This window comes from Pholis gunnellus (genome assembly GCF_910591455.1).
Source record: "Pholis gunnellus genome assembly, chromosome: 7".
NCBI classification, from domain to species: domain Eukaryota; kingdom Metazoa; phylum Chordata; class Actinopteri; order Perciformes; family Pholidae; genus Pholis; species Pholis gunnellus.
Window position 1 is genome coordinate 20,529,351 of NC_136533.1, and position 16,792 is coordinate 20,546,142.

General features: G+C 42.5%; 1 long non-coding RNA gene across 1 annotated transcript in view; it reads left to right on the plus strand.

Annotated features, from left to right (window-relative positions):
- The window catches only part of LOC306698460, a 97,653-nt gene extending 84,864 nt beyond the window's left edge, over positions 1–12,789 (plus strand). The window contains exons 2-3 of the long non-coding RNA XR_013767144.1: positions 993–1,048; positions 12,383–12,789. This is a non-coding gene — a long non-coding RNA (uncharacterized lncRNA). The remainder of the gene's footprint in view (positions 1–992; positions 1,049–12,382) is intronic.
- Positions 12,790–16,792: the final 4,003 nt, after the last annotated feature.

Genomic DNA, 16,792 nt, shown 5'->3' on the forward strand with positions numbered 1-16,792 from the left:
GGATGTCTTGCTCTCATTCATCTGATCCCATTTCCTGACTTCTGATGAGTGAGGGATCTAGTTCAAACCTCGCTGCTTTTCAGCTGCTTTGTATTCCCACTGTATTCCGTCTGTTTGAACAAAACCAAAAAAAAAGGAAATATGTGTTTTGAGAACTTCACATTTCACTGACTTTCATGCTACAGCTTCCCCGTCTCCCGTGCTCCATCACTGCTGCACTCATCTCCCACTCCTTGTGTTCCCTCCAGGTGAATTGAACCTTGTCTTACTGTTTTATGAAGCTCCGCAGGAACTGGGGAGAGAGGTGTGTGGGGCATTACCTTTCGGAAGTGAAGCTAGCTCTCTGACCCGCCGTTGTGAAAGGCCCTTAGGCTTCGCTGCATCACTCTCATAAGATGATCTCTATGGGGAAAGCAGGAGATTACACCTGATAGGAAGGAGACTTAGCATTAAGTCAATTGGCTCCTTTGTGGAATAATCCGCTCTTCTCATCCAAGTCATTGTGATGAGTGACAAGGCTGATGCGTATGAGAGGAGAAAAAAAAAAGAAATTGCAGAGTAATGTATTAATGAGAGTCTGTTCTCATGTTACATACAACCAATATTATGAGATTTAGTTCCATGTGATGAGGCACACTTTTGCAGTATTGTGATTTCATTGAGGAATTCAAAAAAAAAAGAATTGTTGTACAGCCCAGTGCTGGAAATGTCACATCCACTTAAACTGTTTAACAGGACACTGAAAAGTATGACACATCAAATATTTATTTTGTCAATAATCAGAATGTGTCAGAGCTTATTTTAAGAGACTGTCAGTAATAGGAATTTCCAATTTGTTATCAAATTGTATGACAACTTACTGTTCAAAAAACTAAGCCACAGCACTTTGGTGTGTCATCTTTAAAATGACCTTTTTCTTTTCTTTTTTTTTTAATCATTCATCATCATCACTCTGTTTGTCTTCATACTTGACTGCATATTGTGTCTTCTAGGAATGGGATGCTATCAGTGGGATGTGCTCAGGACTAGCCTCGGGAGGTGATCTCAGGTAAGATAACCTTTGCCTGTCTTTTTTCTTTTTTTCACTGAGCTTACGTGAGCTGCTGATTCACGTGAGTTTGAGCTCTCTGGATCTCAAGTCTAACTGGCCTGAATGATACATATTGTGAATGACTCACGCGCTCTGTATGAGCAGACACAAGATATGTCAAATGGCCCTCGGGTGTCTGTCAGAGAATGTATATGGCATGTCTTTAAAACATTACGCGGCTCTGTAGCAAAGATACGGATGCTACAATACAGTGGAAAGAATCAATTAGATGTTTTGGAAATGCCTCCAGAAGACAGTATAGATTGTGTTAGCTATCCCCAGATGCCATCTTTGTTAAGAACAGATTGTAGCGCTGCCGGGCTTGTAGTTTTTGTTTTTATTGAAACCAGTTCTCGCTGGCCTGTCTGTCTTGTGCAGGAGCCTGAATAGATTTATTCTGCCTGCTTATAGTCTTCTTCTGTTGTTTCTGAAAAAAGAAAAAAAAAAAAAAAAAACTTTATGAGTAAGTAGTGGAAAATGTTGCTCATTACACTCTTACTGATCTTACGTTAGAAATGAAACTTAATGTAGCTGGGATTAGCCTGTCTGCAGTTGTGCTGATGTTGACATTTGTTTCACAATCACATGTTTGAGTAGTTACTTGACGAATGTCATATTGGTCCGGGTTAACCAGTTCGTGGCTGGTGTTGTGCACCGTTGTCTATTCTCGGACTTGCTGCAGGTGTATACATCCCTGATAGTGGGAAATGGAAGAAGCTTTCAGAGAGGAAAAGGTCAGCAGAGAATCTATTATTGACCTTGTCATCTTCAGTATCACAATGATATGATACCACTACTGTGTCTTTCTCTGCCACCGAAACCCCACAAGCACGGATTCCTGTAAATGTTAGCTTTAGGTGGTTTCTCTGCTTCTATCATTTTGCACACAATGACTGAATTGCTTTTTAAATTGCTAATCAAACGTCTTTGGCTGTGAAAAGCAGCTAGAATATAGTGTTTTCACATGGTGTCAAAGGCATGTTTATAAGAGGTGAGGTTCATCACAATCAGAAATTCTTCATTGATCTCCGGGGGAAATTGGGCTACGTAGCAGTTATAAATATAAATCTATACAAACATAGAGAAGTTATAAGAAAAATTAGAAATAAGTGTGTAAAACTGTGTGCAGTATATTGCACAACGATAATAAATATGGAAATATAAAATATATGTAAAAATATGAATACTACAATATGTAACATTTGGGTAAATTATAATAATACTGAAAAAGGGGGTCTATTATTAAGTTCAAATCCATGTGATTGTATGTACTGTATTTGCCTGACTAACCCTCTCCTTTGGCAACACTTGGTTTTTACCTTCTGTGGATAAGAAGCACTCGTATAAAACAACATATGTACCGTATTTGATATCTTTAAAATCCATTTTCAAATTTAAATAGAGATAAAATGCGAAAATCCACAAAAACACACCTCCTTAAAAAATAGTTTATAATACAGCAAACATGTAAAACAGCCCAATGGTATTTCTAATTCCATTTTACAACCTCAAAGGGAAGGAGCAATAAACAGTGCAAACCAGTAACAAGCCATTAACCTCCCTCATGGAAGCAGCCGGTGGAGATGCCGTCACAAGTCAGGAGTGTTGCTGTTCTCCTCATAGAGATAGTCCGGGAGTGCGAGAGGCAATGCAAAGTCCAAAACATGCATCATAACGCAACCGCACGCTATGAGGAAGAGAAATGAGAACAATCAGAAAGAGAGACTTTTGGGTGTGTCATGATGTTAATGTCTGTTCCTCAAACATAACGCAGCCCCAGTATTTTCATATACATATTTTCATTTTTTTTTTTTTTTTAAATCTTAGGGCCGATACTGTAAATGTTTTAGTCCTGTGAGCTGTCATTTGATCCAGTGTAATGAAATACTTTGTTGGCACTATAATGATTTGCATACACTTTAGATTGGTTCGTGTTATTCCCTGTTAAGTTGCGCGTCCTTTCTCGACAGATGTTGTCACACGCATGGGTTGACAACCCAATCCTTTTCAAACACAAAAATGATTCGGTTGAGAAGTGACCATTAAGTGACCAGCTCACTTTTCACAAACCCTTTCTTAATTCTAATTGGCCGCTGTCTGTGGGAAAAACAGAAAATGCATGCAGTGTAGTCCAGTGTGATAGAGCATTCCTGGGTCAAGTGGCAGCTCTCAGGGTGACTCGACACTTTTGACATGTGGTTGGCTTTTCAGCAGCAGCAGCAGAACACTTGTGTTCACAACGTTTGCCTGTTAGGATTAGCGTTGTGCAGCTGCTCTGCTCCTCACAGCTTACCGAAACCGGGACGATTGGAGCTCACTGGACCTCTTTGCACCATCTTCCAGTCCTTCAGTCAGTCTCACGCGCATATGTATTTCAACAAAGTGTTGACTTATTGTCATCTGAGGTGTAACGCGAGCGGGTTTTGTGCAGATTATCTCTCGGCAGTGGTGGAATGTAACTAAGTACATTTAATCAAGTACTGTTCAATGCAAATGCAAGGTACTTGTAATTTACTTCAGTATAACCATCTCATGAAACGTTGTACTTTTACTCCACTACATCTCAGAGGCAAATATTCAGTTTTTTACTCTTTTTCTACCTGTTTCATCCCCTCCCTGTCCAGTGAAAAGCATGCATCGTTTGTGATAAACGGAAGGATGAAGTGTTCCTTTATGTGTTGAGAACCTTCTTATACTTCTTAAACTAAATCAATTATTTAAAAAGCCTCTTGGATCAGCTGGAAAATGCGTCGCCACAAAGCTGAAAACGGGGCTTTTTGTCCGAGCTCAAGCAAAGTTCCCTTTTTTTAAATACCTGGTTCTCACAGGACAGTGACGCTACAAACAAATGATCTTATAGATCTTGATCCAGTGCTGGAGAGTAAACTACCCTACAGTATATAAAGAAGTTCAGATCTGCTCAACCTTAAACATCTACAGCAGTAAAAAGCAACATACACATTAATGTAGCAGTAATATTAAAAGGGAACCATTTTTCTTACTTTTACTTTTCAGTACTTTAAGCAAATTTGGTTATGAAAACTGGCAAACTTTTACTTGAGTTTGCCTTGAGGACTTTTACCTCCAATGGAGAATGTTCACAGTGTGATATTAGTACTTATATAAGGATATGAATACTTTTTCCACCACTGATTGTGAGAGTGAGTGTATGCTACACGCAGATGACTTCACTCCTTCTCAACATGATTACTGAAAATGCAGATCATCGGCACACCGTTAACGTGATGCACAATCCAGTGAGTGAATATCATCCATCATTGCTGAACTTTGTCCTTTTGGACAATTGTTTGAACTCTGATAAGAAGATATTTGCTATCTAACTAAATGGAATCAAACCTTGTGTTGACTGTCAACATTATCTCCCTTGTTTGTTGGTCGCCGTTTTGACTCGGTTACGGAAGGTATGATCAGTGAGATCCTGTCTTCTGGGTTAGGCCCTTGTTTTTTGTCATGTTCATGTTCTGGAGCCAAACAGAGGAAACATCTGCTTTACTGCTGTTCTAACTGCTCCAGATCTACACACACAGGAGGGCCTAGTGGTTGGGTCTGCCAGAGGAAGAGTGTTACTCCACAAAGCACACATGCATTGATACTTATGCACACACACACACACACACACACACACACACACACACACAGATGCTGTCTGTCTTCCTCTCATCCTCATCCTGTCTCAACCACTGTGCAGTTTGTCTTCCACCATCTCTGCCACCAGGACCTGCTCTGACAGCTGCTCTGGCATCCAAATCTATCGGTCTGTCCTTATATTGGTCTGTCTGTTCTCTGTTTTTTCCTCTACTTCAACAAGCAAGCATGTCACTGATTGCTTCAACATTCGCCCCAAACAAGTACAAAATCCCAGAATATAATAATGAATTCATTCTACATTCAAATTCTTACAGCTGCTATGAAAATGAGTGTTAAACCTTTAGCACACTTCCTTCATGGCATTGCTCATTTTCAGCTATCTTAAGACTTTTATCTTGATTCCACAATGACCTCTGAAGGGGCTATATAGAGAGAGTTACACATAAAAAACCATAGCAATACAATAAGTGGGCAACATGTGTTGCACAATTATGGGCAAATACAAAACATAAAAAAAAAAATACACAAACGAGCAAAGTAGCACACTGGTTCAGGAAATAAACAGAAGTTACTGAAGCAGATACTATGGTGAAGGAACAAAAATGTAATTAAATCAAAATATTCCAGTGTTTGAAAGCGTTACATGAGTTGTGTAATGTGTGACTGTTTTGTTTTGTCTTTCTTTCTGAGCATGTATTGATATAGTGTATATAATGTAGGTCACTGATACAGTAGCTGTGCTTTAACTGTTTTGTACCTGGAGGGCTTCAACAAAGTCAACAAGTCCTCCAAACTAAAAGACATAATATGTTGGTGGCAAGTCCCTTCCAACAAAACCTATTCGAGCGTTTTCTGATCTGCCTCCACAGGTTCTGGTTTAGGCACAAAAACTACTGGGTTAATGGTAACAACAGATTTTGGTTTGGGTTAAAAAGAAGTGCCTTGTTAAGGTGAGGAAAAGATAGTAATCATGATTAAAAGAAACCAACGTCACCTTGTCTCTGCGGTCTTACAGTGTTATAACAATATACTACTTCCTCTTTTACACAGCCACTAGAGGTCCTTGTCAGGTAATCGCCGGTCGGTCGTTAGCATTTGAAGAAATGACCACTGCTGTTATTTACACAGTATTTAGACAGAAGATTAAAATGACCCTCTGAGATCAAGAAACAGTCCCGGCAACAACGGCTGCTTGTTATGCTACAGACGATCCGACTCTGACTCGCTAATGTCTCGCCATCACTGAGACACAAAAATAGCTCTTGTGTGGGCCCTTTCAAAATTGTAGAATAATAACCCTCGTCACCCAAAAGGGAAAAGGCAAGGTCTGTCCTTCCCAGACATTATGGTGGGAAGAATCGATGACTTCCTTCATCTTTCTCCCTCAGGGGACAGGGGGACAACATCTCACTGGTATTAATAGTCGTCCTCTGATAAGCCGGCCAGTAAGCTGTCTTGTGGTGTCACAGCCTTTCGTCTCGTTGTGAGAACCTCTTGTTATAGCATCAAAGAGCTCTTATAGAATGTACATTCCCTTGCCTTCCTGTTTTTGTTCAGCTCCCTGCGCTTCACTGTACATCACAACCTTTTTACGACACAATGGGGGACACTTGAGTGTCCCATCAGTGGATACTTGACACTGCGTCTTTGACAGTTCTCTCTTCAGCTCTGTTGGGGCTGCGATGCTGCCCGCTGCCCCAGAGCTGTGTTACTATTGGAGCCTTGTGTCGTAAAATACTGGGAGCAAAGGTGATATGCCTCTCTCATTGACACGGCCGTTATCCTGACTGGCAGGTTGTATGTTTGCCTCAGGGCCAGAAAAAGCCATTCACCCCGACACATTGGTCACAAAAGGAGCTGTAAATACAGCCGCTCAGCCTTTCGATTAGCTCATTGTTTCTGAAAGCACAGGAAACATCATGTAACACTTCAGTATGTAAGGAAAAGAGTTGTGCTGGGAGAGAGTTGTTTATAAAAACTGAGTTTTTAAAGACTGATACAAAGACATGTTTAGAAACAATGGCGTGGTTAAATTGAGAAGTGATTTGTGCCTATTGAATAGATTTTTTTTGTGTGCGTTTCGTGAATTCTCAAAGAGTTATTTTTTCATTCTCAGCTGGTCTGATAGCCTCAATGCCCCAAATAGGTTCTCTGAAAGGAGAGCATGGGAAAAATAGCTGCCGTTGTGGAAACTGCTGGGAAAAGGCTGAGTTCTCATTGGTTGCATTGTGGGATGTGAGTGAGCTGAGAAAAACTGTTCTGCTCCCTCTGAGAAGAAGAAAACATGGAAACGTGCACACAAAAAGCACAGAGATTAGTGCGGACCACGCAGAGCTAACTGACTGCAGTTCATGCTCCGTTGGCTTCGCTTCACTGAGAAGATGAGAGTTGGATGGTCAGTGATAGTGGCAGTGAGGTGGGCAGGGTGGCCACTCTTGTTTCACAGTCGTCTGCTCCAGCCAATTTAAAATCCCCTGATGTCGGCATGAGCAGTGGCGGCCTGCATACCGACATACCAGGCTGATAGCTGCCGACCCATTAGCGAGGCCCAAGTGGTGGAGCCCACCCAGGGCTGCCGACCCTCGCCTGCCCACCTTCTGCCTTTTTCTGCCTTTCCTGCCCTGCCCTGGCTCTGGATCAGAGGTAGGCCGCACGTCGGGGGACAAGGCAAATTATGGTAGTGACCATGCCGTCCCTTTCATGCCGCAACCCAAGAGTACAATTTGGGCTAATGCTATTTCCTGCAGATAAGACGCAAACAAGCTCCTTTTACTTCTTCTTCCTCATCAGAGAGTTGGGAGGGGAGGGTGAGCGGTGGCAAAATATGCAATTAGGTCCGTGCTTTGTTTCATCATCAGCTGTTTGGATTTTGCTCAGCTCTATAGCTGCCATGCCTGCTGTCACATTGCATTCATTTGAAATATCAGAGAAGTCATTAATGAAATGGAATCAGTGAAATGAAATAAAGATTGGCCACTTAATGTGCACAGAACCAGATCTAGTTGTCCATATCAAACCATTTTGCCCTCCATCAGTCCCTAAGTGGTTTAATCAAGACTTTGTTACGTAATTATTTTACTCACCCAAGACCTTCTAAATTGTTTCCAGCCAAAAGGGAGATTGTTGGAGATATTCATGCTATGTGGAAAGGGTCTCCTGTTTTGCCCCTCTATGGTCACATATTATCTTTCTTTAGGACACCAGATTAAAACATTCGCAGTAGAATATAGCTAAATAAATCAAAATTCGGACCCTTATCCCTTTATGTCCCCCAAAAGTTCTTGTGTTTTCTGCTAGAAAAATACACCAGGCTATGCAGCTGACAGTTACTACGGTCCTCTTCTAATGAGCCCAGCTCAGGATTTTAACATAAAAAAGAGTGTTTTGGCTTTGAAGGCATTTAAAAAAAAAAAACAGACATTATTGTTTTTTAAACCTTGTGGTTACATAGATAACTAGTCAACCTCAACCTGTCTTTCTATAAACTATAAAAATAACGATTATTCTGTTATCGATTATTCTGTCGATTATTACTTTGTTTAAAGCAGGGTTTTTTTAAGTGTTTTATTCAAAAAACAAAACTTATTCTTCATCATCTTGGACAATGCTTGCGAAATGTAACTCAGTTTTTTTTTACTAATTTTAAAGTTATTCTTATTCAGTTTTTTATTTCACGTATATATTTTAGCATCTACAGTATTTTTTATTGTCTTTTTTTATAATTGTATAGTCGGTTTGCAATTGTTTAAATGTGTTGCCTTTTGATTAAATGCTTTTTGTAAAGCACTTTGTATGAAAAGTGCTCTATGAATTTTATTTGATCACATATTGCTTAAGTTTCTGTTGTGAAAAATTAAAGGATTCAATTAAGATTATTTAGTCTCCGACTAATGGTATGAAAAAACTCCATAACGTTACGTTTTACTTTAACCTAATTTCAGCTAATTAGTGTTAGCTAAATCTGCCGTCTCTGGTAACGTTGTGTTGGTTTTGACGGACGACCGCACGTTTTCAGGTTAATACAAAAAAAACAAATGTAACTGACAGAAAAACCTTCCGTCTGTTTTCTCTCCATTTTGTGATGGATCAATGTACCCGGGCGTGAGCTGTAACAAGCGTCAGCTGAAAAATGTCAGGAGCAACATCATCATCATCATCATTGATCCATCACAAAACAGGCTGAGTGTTTTGTTTGATTTTAAATTAGAACCTGCAGATATTGCACGTGCCCCTGGACTTTTCTCCGATGTATCTTTGCATAAGTTTATTTCAGAAGCAAAGGAGACGGCGTCATATCCTGTTATTCATCACATGAGATTGGCATTGGCTGGCTCTCTGCCCACCTTAGGAGATGTTGCCTCAGCGTGTGCTGTGCATCATGACATAAACACGACGAATTAATGATGAAATTCATTGCTCTTTTTAGAATCGATTTTTGCAGCCTCACTATAAATGTCAAAACAGATCTGTCGTGTAAGCGATATTACCAGAGCAGCTACGACTCAGAAGTTGTGTGATGCCACAGTGCCAAGCTGCGTCTTCCAGTGATACACTGCATTGGCCAATCAAATGCATGGAAGTGTACAATTCCCACGCATCATGTAGCATTTTGTTCATTTTACCTCACAGGAATTACAGCTGGCATAATGACTTGAGAAATATGAGTGGCATGTTTGATCTGAGCCACAACCCCTTGCGTTGTTTTGCTGTAGTGTTGTCTGTCAATGCTGTGTACATGTGTGAAGAGAGAGAGAAAAAGCCCTATATCTACAAAGTATGTGCTTCCTGCTTCAAGAATGTACGTCAAAAGCCAGCTGACTACAGTGATTGTGATTGTGGATCCTCTTGGCATTTGGTATCAGCCCTCTGCCTGTCTCCGTCTCGCTCTCTCTGTTTGAGGACAACGGTGTCGTCAGAGGGGAAGCGTGATGGCAGGCAGGGTCTGAGCAGTGTGCACACATCCGTCCACGTGCCCCTCTGATCCCAATCATTCATAAATTCAGCCAAAGAGATTTGTATCCACCATCCGCCCTGCAGTGTCTGTTATATTTCTGTCCCCCCACCTCCCTTTGGCTATTAGGAAGGAATGAGATGTCACAGCACATATGCACACAAACACACTCACATGTCTGATGCTCTCCTCTGCTCCTCTTTCTCTGGCATCTACTTACTTTTTCTTTTACTTTTGTACGTCCAACATTTGTTTTGTTTCTACTTGGTTTTTAAATCAGATGTTCTCTCAATACTTTCTCGTATCTTTAGTCTTTGGCTTCAGTTTGTCTTATTCAGTTCTCTGTGTTCTCTCCATCCCCACTTTCTCATCGTTTCTCCCTCGCCAACAAAAAAAAGCAGTGAAATTCCCCCTCAGTCATTTAGCCCAGATTCAACACTGCAGGCAGGCAGGCGGGCAGTGTAGAGGCCGTAACTTAACAGAATGTAAATAGAGCAGTGATTTTCACATTACTTCACCGCTTATTTTTAGTAGCTGAACAAGAGCAGGCGAGGGTGTGCCTCTTCAAGCCCCGACTAAGTCTTATCAGCTGAATACACAGAAAAAAAGTAAGAGAAATCATAAATCAAACAAAACAATGATGACACAATACAGGAAGTGATGTGTTGATTTATGGTTTAACGTTAAACCGTAACCGGCAGACAATTGTTACGACGTTAATGGGACAACCAAAGAATTCAAACGAGACGGTAGAAGTGAAAAGGGATTTGTTGCCCATCTCGATACTTGCAAACATAACAAAGGTTCTCAAAATGTGAGGGAAACTTATTTCTCCTGGATCTGATTTTGACATATCACAAATAAGTTTTTAATCATAGTCCACGGTAGTCCTCGTAGGGAGGAGGCCACGGTGGATGGGTGGGTCAAACAAACACCGAACTTTCACCCAGGAAACCGCTGTTTGTGTCCTGTGTGAGACCAAATGTCAACATTGACTTATTTTAATTTATGTCCGTAATGTAACAAACGTACTTATTTAATCCTTGATGTTTTACTAAACATAACCAAGTATTTTTGTTGCAGTTTTGTTTAGTTTCAATTCACAATGTTGACCACGTATTTTAAACTGCGACCTTAATCCGAGAGGAAATAAGTTTCGCGGGAAACCTAATTGAAAATGAGAGTTTAGTTGTATGGGAACGATTTTTTTTTTGAAGGAGACGGGGTTGGCAGAGATCAAAGAGGGAGTTAACTGTTAAGGCGTGCTCCTCTTATTGAGAGCCCTGAATGAGGATAGACCAGCTTGAAGACCAATGAGCAGCATAACAGGGCTGCACAGGTGGAAGCCAATCATGTTGTTAGCACCTGGAGAGAAAAGCGGGGAGGGGAAGAGAAAGAAAAACAGGATGGAAGCAAAACACACACACAACAGGAACTTTGCCCTCACCTGGCACGTAACACAATACTGGGGCAGCTTTTTTTACACATAGGGAAAGAATGTTGTCTCGCTGTCTCTGCTTTTCTCTTTCTCTCTGATGGTCTGCTCACGCACTCAAGGTGTATATTCATTTTAGCTTGGACGTTATGTATATTGCTGCAATATTTATGCAGTCTTAAGTTGTTAGCTTCTATCACCTGGATTTTCCCTCCCAGCAACACATTTTAAAAGGCAGGTACTTAGAGTAGGTTTCTATATCATGTACTCCAGCCAACAGATGCACATCCATAGCAGGGTCAAAGCACAAGCTGAGCCACAAGTCCGTTCACTCAAAGGCTTTTCGGCAGCGTTCTTCAGTCCGAGCTGCCAGCCATTCCTCGATTACTGGTGCTCACACCTTCCCTTTACTTCCAGGGATCAAACACAGGTCCGTTCAAGCAGAGTCTGCACCTGCAGCAGTGGGGAAGCTAATTGGTGGACAGTGACTGTGTCTCACTGCCTGGCAGTCTTCCTCCCTGCCGCCCCTCTGCTCACACCAGGAAATGTCTTTTTCCGACTCGTTCTCCAGAGCGGAAGAGCCAAAAGCACTGACGCTAGCTCTCCTCCAGCAGTCACTGTCTACCGCCACCACTTTTACACATTGATAGACTGCACAGCAAAATCTGCAAGGTGATGCTCTAGCCCGTTCTCACGCTGCACAGATGAGGTGTTGTTTTCTCAACTGATCAGAGGTCACGTTTCCCACACAGAAATGGATGAAAGCGGTCTAGGTTGCAGTATTTGTGTGTGTGTGTGTGTGTGTGTTGTGAGGAAAAGAAGTGCTAAACCCTCCATGTTCAGCAGAGTCACTGAACATGATGACTCAGTTGAATTTCCACTGAGGTAAGCTGTCACTCTCTGTTGAACAGTGAACTCACAGAGGCATTGAGTTACACACACACAAACACACACACACACATACACACACACACCATGTAATGTCCCCAACTACCTTACGGGCCAGCTAGAATTATATGCTGAATATTTGCAATTAAGCCATCAATAAATACAACAGAACACAAATCTCTCCCTCTCTGTGATGATCTTGGTGCACAGCCATAGACACACACACACACACACACACACCTACACACACACACACACACACACACACACTCTTGTGCTTGGCCCTGTCCCTGTCCAAACAGCCCTTCTATAGTGAGAGGCTCCATTGGAGTGGATCAGCTCCAGCTAAGACACCCTTTCACACTTCCTCCCTCCCTTTCTCCAAACCCTCCCTTCTGTGTGACTGCAGGGCTTTCCTTCCTTCCTTCCTTCCTTCCTCCTGACACAGAGGCCTGGGGGAGTCGCAGGGGAGTCAGGATGGCCGGATGTGCACCGATCACACAGACAGACGGACTGACAAGGAGCATACATGCAGACAGGAGGATGCTGCTCCTACTGCGGACTTTGGGCTTGATTTTCTTCCCATCCGGAGCTATAAGGAGAATGACATCATTCCTGTTTTGATAGGACAACAGGAAGGTGGAGGGAGACAGAGAGCAGCGGTGGGGTGTGGGTGAGAGCATGAAGGAGAATGAGGATACAGAAGGAAAAGTGTTGATCAGAGAAGAGGCAGCGTTACGATTATGACAGTGGTGGTATATTTGATTTCAGGTCGGCAGGAGGCTTCGATGTACCTCATGGACATTTCTATCCAGAAACATACATTTTTTTTAACCCCTTCTGTATTTAATCAAGCAATAAAATCAATAAAGTGAGTTAAGAAAGCTGGATTTGCCTCGAACGAGTTAATTTGTCCATCAGTCTCAAATACGGGCCGTAGAGTTTGCAGGCGCAGGGCCTGCATCTCACACAGGAAGAGCCCCGGCTGCACAAAGCAACCTCTCATCTTAGTGTACAGCTCTTTACCTGCACGTCTGTACAGCAAGACAGATATGACACCTTTGTAGTTTCAGAGCACTTCTTCTCAATGCTGGACAGTCATTTCCTTCACCATTCTCTGGGGGAAGAGGAGAAGAGAAATGACAGTGGCTGGAAGAGCAGAAGAGAGAGGGGAAAGAAACACGGAATGAAAGAAGGAGGGAGGATCACCATAATAGCAATCTCTCTTCTCTCCTCTCCTCTTGTTATTTTTTTTTCTCAGAAGAGGATACAGTGAGTGCCAGCTGTGCTCTGCTGCTGCTGTACAGTGCACACTACTTCAGAGAAGTCAACCTCACTGCACTCCATCCACCCCATTGAACTGCCAGCTCTGGCAATCAATTCTGAGCCTTGTGCTGTCACTGCTGGCCTCTGGACACAGCAGCTGGCTGCAGGAAGACAAGCGCTCTTCCACAGAGTCTGTCCACCGATCAGCTGCACCCAGCTGTCTAGCAGCAGCGCCGCTATTCAGAGCACTGCTGCTGCCGCTGGTGAGGGAGGCCTCTTTCACTGCTGTCACCGACGCTGCTGAGTCCTCTCCACCGTACTTTCTTTTTCACTTCTTCCTTCCTAAGTTTCCAACCGTACAGACACATCCGCCCTTGAGCCTTGCAGCAGGCCTCATATGTCTGTCTGGGCTGTCTTTCTGTCTCTTTCTTCCCAAGTCAAATTGTCCATCTGTCTCTGCTTTTACCAACTTTTACTCCATTATTTCCATCTTGCTTTCTCTCTCCCAGCCATTCTCCCCCTGTCTTCCATGCTGGGTCTTTAGATAAACCTTCCTTCTTTTTTTGCTGTTTTAGCCTTTTCTTTTCTATTGCCTCCATCCATGTCCTTTCTGCCTCTCTGTTTTGTGGTACCCATTCCTCTTTTCCTTCTTTGTTGGTTGCCATGTCTCAGTTTCTCCACTCCTTTCTCTGCAGTCCTGTCCCCTTTCTTTCTTTGCCACTCGCTCTTATTTCCGCACAATTTCCATCTCATTCTTTGTCGCTCTGCCGCAATCTAAACTATGCCCTCTTTTTTTCCAAATGTCACAATACTGTATCTTTTCTTCCCCCTTTTCTTTGGAGTAACTTCTTTTTCTGTCCCCCTTTTTCTTATTTTTTTTTTTTTTACAGGTGTCTGTAAGGCGGGGATTTACATTTTCTCAGGACAGGCAGCCTGTGGAGAGAGGCCTGCTGGCAGATCAAAGGCTCCGGCTGTAAAACGATCTGAAAGAGTCCGGCATTAGCATCCATCAGGGTACCTTGAAAGCTCCCTGGTCAGCCGAGAGGGAAGCTGAGGGCCCCCCAAAGTGAAAGCCCAGTCTGGAGAGGGGGGATGGAGGGGTGGAGGGCGAGTAGGATGGGGGTGGAGAGAGAGACAGAGAAAGGTGGAGGGATGAATAACAGGCTTCTCGACTAAAGACATGAAGGAAATATTGCCATGAGGGGGGAAAATTCCCATAACAAGCAGCGTGTTTTTATTTCTCTTTTGGATTCAGCCCCCTCCTCTCTTCCTTTAGCTCGTCCTCTCTCTCTTTCTCCTCTATCTTTCTAACTTATTTTTACAGAGTTGAGGCTGTAAGGGGAGAACATCTCCATCTGTGCACCATCTCCACTCAGCTCACCAAACCCAGACTTTTACTACTTCGCCCTGCATTCTACACATAGGGTCATGTCTGGACGGGGATGGGAGGGAGGGAGGGAGGGAGGGGAGTGTGGGTGGAAGAGAAACCTGGATTGGCTTCATATATTGTATCTCTTTACATGAGAATTGAAAGTGGGAGAGAAGTTGGGATGGCAGGAGTATGGGGGCTGTGTGTGTTCCTCCCGCTATGCAATAAGCATGATTCACAGTCTTGAAATGGATAGGTACCGAACATGTGTGATAGGGATTAAGATTAGACCTGCATTCCTAGTGTGTTCCAGTGCCTGCACATTTGTTTCTTTTTCAATAACAAAAGTAAGGCCACATTCGTCACATAAATCTAAAACAAAAAAAAACGGTATCTTTGGATAGAATTCCCTCAAGAACTGAGATTTATAGACACTGAGACCTGTGAACACTGAGCACCTTTTCCCCTATATTGACTTTCGGCTATGTTATGTAGTGATATTTTCAAATATCAGTAGAGTCACAACAACTGCTGACTATGTTGGGAGTGAAGGAGTGCAAATTTTAGGGAGGTCGTGGTTCAGTCTGTGCTTCCCACAGCTCTACAGACTGCGTCCATCACAGTGAACATACAGCCTTTACAGGTGTTTACAGATTGCTTGAATAATAAAATTGATGAGAAATTGCTGTCGCTCTTATAAGTGTAACCATTTAAACACTTAATATATACATACATTAGTAATACAAGATATGATCCCCATTCAGTGAATGTAAATGATTTGCACAGATCACTGGATCCTAGAGGAGTATTGCTCTGAAGCAGTGGCGGGCTGTGTATTTTATACCTGGGCCTTCAGTGCCTTCAACCTCTCAAATATTTATATGACAACAAAGCAGGTAGAATAACATAAAACCCAAATAACACGATTCAACAGACCTCTGCACATTCCAGCAAAACTAAACTAAAACACGCATACCGCCACACACTCAATGGCACGGGGCATTCAAATATTGTTCACATCAGAGGGAACAATATTAACCATATCATAAAAACGACACAATAAAAAAACCAAAGAGTTCAATACCACGGTTGTACAGTACATCCATGCGTTTCAGTTCCAGCAAGAGGTCCTTCTCGATTCATGGACGCCTCGACACATCGAGCCTCCCCAGCTGTATTTCTTGAATACGTTTTAATGCTTTACAGCGCTGAAAGTGTCCGCTCGACAGAGATATTGGGATTGTCACCGCCAAACATGCCAAAATGCAAAATATTTACAAACTTCTTACATATCTTTAAACTTTAACTCTTACTACTACAAAGTTCTGCTAGCTAGTTTCACAACAGTCACGCTAGCCCACTGACCAATCAAGCCGCACGTTAATGCTGACGTACTTGTAGGCCAGCTAGCAGCTCTGGCACGTCAAAGAATACGCTCAACATGTCAAACTAAAAATCTGATTGGTTGAAGACTATGACAATCAACAATATCGTCCCCATTTACTTAAATTGCAAAGGGATTCAAATCTGAAGTCCTCCGGGCAGATTTTTTTTACTTAGAGACAGCATAGGGGCGAAATCTGATTGGATGAAAGCTCTACTTAAAACAAGCTGTGCTGGAAGCAACGCAACTTAGGAAAACAGTAGCTGTGCAATGAGATAATAAGCTAATGGCAAAAATATTTAGAAAGCATGTAGTGTATTTATGAAAAATAATGATATTTTAAAATAGCTATAACTTTGTAATTCTGTCGGCCCAGCACTGCTCTGAAGATAAAGTCATTTCATGAAAAAGCATAAGTGAGGATTTTAGCCCCCTCAGGGAATAATGTTGGTGCTCATCCACAGAGTTACACATATGAGTGTATATGCAGAAGCATTCTCGCAAAGATCCACACACACATACTACTCATGGACTCAAAGTACTTCCCACATGGATCACCTAAACGCACACACACAGACACACACTCTGGCTGTGTGTCCCTCGATGTGCAGCTTGCTGACATGTGTGGAGACTCCTGCGTGCCGGGCCAGGGCTGCATGCCACTGTCTCAGCTCGGTAATAGATGTCCCGCACACGCACACACAGACCGACAGGCAGACAGACAGTGGCGGAGCTCAGCTCGGCCGTCCTGTCCACCAGAGGATGAGTTCCTCCTCTGTTTAGGAAAGAGGATGTGATCT